We start from the raw sequence: 6,000 nt of genomic DNA, 5'->3' as shown, positions 1-6,000 counted from the left end.
AAAAAACAAAATAAATAAAATAATTGTTCAACTTTTAGATTTATTAATAAGAAAGAGATCCAGAGCATCATTTTGAAACATGTTACGCTGGGGATTAAGCTCAGGACCTCGTGCTCAAAAGTCTAGCACTGTGCTTACTTTTACAGTTTTTACACGAACTCTAACTGGACTCATACAGAGAATATTAGCATGGCCTCTGCACAAGGACGAAATGAAAACTTGGGAGGCCAGGGAGTGGTACACCTGGTTGAGTGCACATGCTACAATGCACAAGGATCCTGGTTCCCCACCTGCAGGTCAGGCTTCACAAGTGGTGGAGCAGTGTTGCAGGTGTCTCTATCTCCCCCACCCTCGAAACTTCTGGCTATCTCTATCCAATACATAAATAAAGATAGTAAAAAAAAAAAAAGAAAGAAGGAAAGAGAAAGAAAAATGAAAAAGAAAATCTGTGAAACATTCCATATTTATGAGTCCCTTTATGTTCTGAAACAGGTCCTAGTCCTTCCTGCTTTTCTTACTCTGGGCATCTTCCCTAAAAGGCAGCAAAAGTATTTCTCTTCTTGAAAAAAAAAAAGAAAAGTCCAGCACTCTAACCACAGCACCACTGTTTCGTACAACAAATCAGTTAACTTTGGTGGTGGGTGTGGTGTGAAGCTATATGTTAACCGTACAGTCTTGTAAACCACTATTAATTACAAATAAAAATGAACAAAGATGAATCATTGACGCACATTACAGTATAAGACTAAGGTGTATTGAGCAAAATCCTTTGGATTACTTACCAGCATAATTTCTATAGGCTAATTGGATGTGTCATGATTTAAAAGTTCCTTTCCTGTGTGTTCATTGAGATGATATTTTTAAAAAAATTTTTACTTGTTACAGATAGATTTTTTGGGGGAGTTCAGGAGATGGCACAATGGATAAAAAGCATTGATCTCTTAAGCATGAGGTCCTGAGTTCAAACCCTGGCAGCACATGTACCAGAATAATGTCTGGTTCTCTCTCTCTCCATGTCTTTCTCATAAAAAATAGATATATTTTCCAAGATTTTATTTATTTAGTAATGAGAAAAATAGAAGGAGAGAGAGAAAAAACCAGACATCACTCTAGTACATGTGCTGCATGGGACTGAACTAATGACCTCATGCTTGAGAGACCAATGCTTTATCCACTGAGCCACCTCCTGGACCACAAGATGATTTTTTCCCTTATACTTTGCTTTTAAAAATAGTCCCTGGTGGCCCAGGAAGTGGTGTAGTGAATAGAGCATTGAACTCTCAAACATGAGGTCCTGAGTTGAATTCCCAGCTTCACATACACCAAATAAATGCTCTGGTATCATTCTCTCCCTCTCCTTTTCTCCTCTTCTTCTCCTTCTCAGCCTTAAGTAAGCAAATATTTAAAAAAAAACATTTTTAATATATTTATTCAAATATTTATTTATTCCCTTTTGTTGCCCTTGTTGTTTTTTATTGTTGTAGTTATTGATGTCATCGTTGTTGGACAGGACAGAGAGAAATGGAGAGAGGAGGGGAAAACAGAGAGGGCGAGAGAAAGATAGACACCTGCAGACCTATTTCACCGCTTGTGAAGCGACTACCCTGCAGGTGGGGAGCCAAGGGCTCGAACTGGCATCCTTAAGTTGGTCCTTGTGCTTTGTGCCACCTGCGCTTAACCCACTGTGCTACCGCCCAACTCCCAATAAGCAAATCTTTTAAAGAATATATGTGGTGGTAAATAGCCTGGCAATGCAGGCTTCACTATTTTCCAACTCAAATCCTAACACGGTCACATCAGTTTTTTCTTTTCAAACAGATTACTTGAGTTCTGTGTCAGTTTCTTCACCTGTAAAAACGAACTTAATGAAAGCACCTAAGAGATCTGTTGAGGGTTACAGTACATGATTCTTGTAAAGATCTAAAAGCCATTGTTGCAGGGAGTCGGGCGGTAGCGCGGAGGGTTAAGCACATGTGATGTAAAGCCGAAGGACCAGCATAAGGATCGAGGATCGAGCCCAGGCTCCCCACCTGCAGCGGAGTTGCTTCACAGGCAGTGAAGCAGGTCTATAGGTGTCTATCTTTCTCTTTTCCTCCTCTCTCCATTTCTCTCTGTCCTATCCAACAACGACGACGACAATAAAATAACAAAGGCAACAAAAGGAAATCAATAAATAAAAAAAAATAAAAGCCTTTGTTGCAGAAATCATCCCCAAGCACGAGACCAGAACCGGGTCTGGTTAACAGAGAGAAGTTTATTACACTAGTGCTGAGAGATCCGGATCTCTCCAGGAAGTCCTCTGCACACCAAAGGAACAGCATTGTTTATATCGAGTTTTACATCTTGGTTACATAGAGAATGTAGACATTGGCACACTGAAGGCACATGATCTTGGGCCCTGGTGCTAGTTGGATACAGGGGTCTTATCTCTTCCAGCTAGGCTGGATTTCTCTCTAGCTGTCCTGCTGAGGAATGTGGAGGGAGAGGTATGGTAGTTGCAGGCAAATGATTGCTGTGAGGCCCATCTGGTGCAGAGGAAATACAGACTTCGGCTATATGTCCCTATATCACAGAGGAAATACAAATCTCGACCAGGCACATAGATTAAAATACCTATATAGGGTGAATCAGGAGCGTATGCATTCTATGTTCACTTATTTTTCCATTTCACCATGTCTTGTAATAATAGTCTCTCTCTCGTTCTCGCTTTCAGGGCTATCGCTGGGGCTCAGGGCCAGCACTACAAATCCACTACTTCCAGGGGTCATTTATTCCATTTTATGTGATAGGACAGAGAAATTGAGAGGGAAGGGAAGATAAAGAGGGAGAGAGAAAGACACCTGCAGACCTGCTTTATCGCTTGTGAAGCGAGCGCCCTGCAAGTCGGGAAGCCAAGGGCTCCAACCCACGTCCTTATGCTCAGTACTATGTGAGCTTAACCGGGCATGCCACCACCAGGCCCCAGATAATTCTCAATAAATATCATCACAATTATGATTAATTATATTAACTCTTAATTATTTCCTTGTAACTTCTTTCTAAAGATAAGAAAATATAGGTCACTGAAGTAGCTAGTAGCAAAGGAAAGGCCATTTTTCCACCCTTGCTACTACTGCTCTGGAGTTGAAGATCCACTAAGTTTGGGGTCATAAAAAGCATTCAGGGTGGTCCGGAGGTGGCTCAGTGGCTAAGGAATTAGACTCTCAAGCATGAGGTCCTGAGTTGGATCCTCGGCAGCACATGTACCAGATTGATGTCTGGTTCTTTTTTATATATATATTTAAAAAAATATTTATTGTCTCTTTTGTTGTCCTTTACTGTTGTGTTAGCTATTATTGATGTCGTCGTTGTCAGATAGGACAGAGAGAAATGGATAGAGGACAGGATGACAGAGAGGGGGAGAGAAAGAGAGACACATGTAGACCTACTTCACCGCCTGTGAAGCGACTCCCCTGCAGGTGGGGAGCCGGGGGCTCGAACTGGGCCATGTGCGCTTAACCTGCTGCGCTACCGCCCAACTCCCTGATGTCGGTTCTTTCTCTTTCTATCTTTCTAGTAAATAAATAAAATCCAAACAAAAAAAAAAACAAAAAAAACAAAAAAAACCATTCAGGAGGGCCAGACGGTGGCGCACCTGGTTAACCGCACACATTACAAGGCGCAATATTTGCAGGGGCAAAGCTTCATGCGTGGTGAAGCAGGGTTGCAGGTGTCTCTGTCTCATTCTCTCTCTCCCCCATCCCTCTCATTTTCTCTATCCAACTAAAAAAAAAAAAAGAGCATTCAGAAATCTGTCAAATAGCTCATTTGGATAGTGTGCTGGCTTCTAAGTGCAGACTCTGGAGCCTGGCTCCCACCGTACTAAGAGAAGCTTCATTGCTGTGGCCTCTTTCATTCTTTTTTCAACTCTTTTGAAAAATCGTGGGAGCGCTATTCTGTAATTCTTCTATGCTGAGATGAGACTGTAAAGCAATGCAGCTTAGCTGTTAATATCTACAAGAGCTTAGAGATCTTCAGCTTCAATCCACCCAAGAAGCAAATTGATTTTCCCGGGAGCAGGGCAACGCGGAACTGGTTTCTATGGTTACAGATCTCGCGAGTCCCAGATCCCAGCTCTAGACATTGCGCAGGCGCATATCGCTGCTTCAGCGGTCCAGCGCCTTTGGGTTCAAAGAGGAAACTCCACCCTCCTCTTCCCGCGTCCCCCCATCGCTTCCTCCCTTTTCTTTTTCCACGCGCTCTGGGTGTCCGTGACGTAGTATTCGTGCGTCCGTGTCGTTTGGGGGCGCGACTCTGAACATGGCGCGTTCCTAGAAGCCGCTTTCGGCATCAGTAGGCGGCGGCGTGTGTCCTGGAAGCGTGGGACGTCTGGCTGACCGAAGCCGCAGTGTTGGGGAGTGGAAGCAGGAGAGCTGGGTCTGTCGGATCGAACCAAACGGTAAGTCCTGGGCCGGAGAGCCACGGCGCACGCCGATGGAAGGGCGGAGTGTGCTGGGCAGCGAGACCTGAGAGGCGAGGGGGCGATCGGGGGGCTACCGGCAGGCTGGGACCAGCTGTGGCGTGGTGAGGGCGGCCTGCAAGCTTGATGTTCTCCCTCGGCTTCCAGAGAGCTGGCCGCGGCAGTGGGAAACCTGGTTGTGGAACCACGAGGGTGCAGAGAGTCAGGTCCCGGGTGCCAAGATGAAAACAGCACGGGGTGTCCATTGTGGCTGCGGCTTGCGGGCCGGAGTGGTGCATTTGTCCTTGGGGATAGGTGGTGCGGAATTTGGGAGAACGCGATCTTTAGTATCACACCCTGGGTATACGCGCACACCGCTCTGCTGTTAATAGCGACACTGTGAAAGCTTAAAGGAAACATTAGACCCTTCTTTGCCTTTAATGAAAAAGTGAAGGAAGTTAACACATTTCGAGAGAGGAGCTGCTTGCTGAGGTATGGCTGCCAGTGCCCCAGCCCAGCGACACCTGCACTGTATGTTTGTGATTCAGCACAACTATTTTGAGGTCTACTGCATTCTGTCATTTTTTGTGACACAGTGATGAATGAGAGAAGTATCGCAATATTATTCCACAGCGATTTGAATAATCAGCTCGGACTTATAAACTGTTCATTAGTGCCGAGATTGCAATTGGACATAACCCTTTCCTCCTCGATTTAAGCGAGCTCAGTTGTAGTGCTGTAGCGCCCTTGAGATTCTTGAGGATAGAGTAAGGAAGAGCAGTTTACAGCCATGATATTTTTCTGCTTTTGGATGTGACTTTCACACCTCCATTTTCATGTTACTCCCATATTCAGCACAGACGCTTCTGGTGAAAGGCAGAGTGACTCAACGCTGTGACATCCACTGCATGGCACCTTTCTTATATCCTTAGTCACTGAGGAAGATTTCTGTGAAATTATAATGAAAATCTTTGTTGGCCATGATAGGATTGTGGGGTTCCTCCCTCCTTTAACCAGGCTGAAGGAATAGTAGAAACAGTTTAATTACAGTGGTGGTTTGTAACTACAGTTATAGCCCAAGGGCAGAAGGTATGCTTTCTGAAGTAAAAGAATATTTTTATCATTAAAAAATTTAGTTACTATTGGAGGTTCCAAATTAATATGTGAAGATTATTTGGTAATGTAAAAATCTTTAGATCTTGTGACATTGTGAAAATATTTGCATTCAAGAGCAAAGGAGGATGCAGAGTATTCTTTGTAAGGCATGGTGCATTTAGCGTACACTGGAAAAAATTTCCGAGATAAACGTTCTTCCAGAAAACAAACAAACAAACAACCCTCCCCCCAGTATTTTGGAAAAAGTATTTTGTTTAATTAGATAGATTTGTGTTTTATATATATATATCTATATCATATACATATATATGAATATGTGTGCTTATATTTCTTCTCAGGTCTTCTTGTTTAATATTATTGATAGCCATTACTAGTCTTTCCTTTCTTTTCCTAGTTGCGTCAAATGGAGAATCTCAGTTAATTTCAGAGTGCTTTAGGGAATGGCA

At 43.5% G+C, this 6,000-nt stretch overlaps 1 protein-coding gene and 1 pseudogene across 2 annotated transcripts in view; both read left to right on the top strand.

Annotated features, from left to right (window-relative positions):
• Nucleotides 1–144: 144 nt before the first annotated feature.
• On the top strand, nucleotides 145–241 carry LOC132538833 (U6 spliceosomal RNA; annotated as a pseudogene).
• A 4,000-nt stretch (nucleotides 242–4,241) lies between these two features.
• IPO11 (importin 11) overlaps nucleotides 4,242–6,000 on the top strand; it is a 191,280-nt gene continuing 189,521 nt past the window's right edge. The window contains exon 1 of one of the 2 annotated variants that reach the window (XM_060191289.1): nucleotides 4,242–4,438. The gene's annotated coding sequence lies outside the window, so the exon portion shown is untranslated. The remainder of the gene's footprint in view (nucleotides 4,439–6,000) is intronic. The other variant, XM_007516917.3, reaches the window with a different exon arrangement.

This window comes from Erinaceus europaeus, chromosome 5, assembly GCF_950295315.1.
Source record: "Erinaceus europaeus chromosome 5, mEriEur2.1, whole genome shotgun sequence".
NCBI classification, from domain to species: Eukaryota; Metazoa; Chordata; class Mammalia; order Eulipotyphla; family Erinaceidae; genus Erinaceus; species Erinaceus europaeus.
Note: the sequence above shows the minus strand (reverse complement) of the source record. Positions and strands in the feature narration are given on the sequence as shown.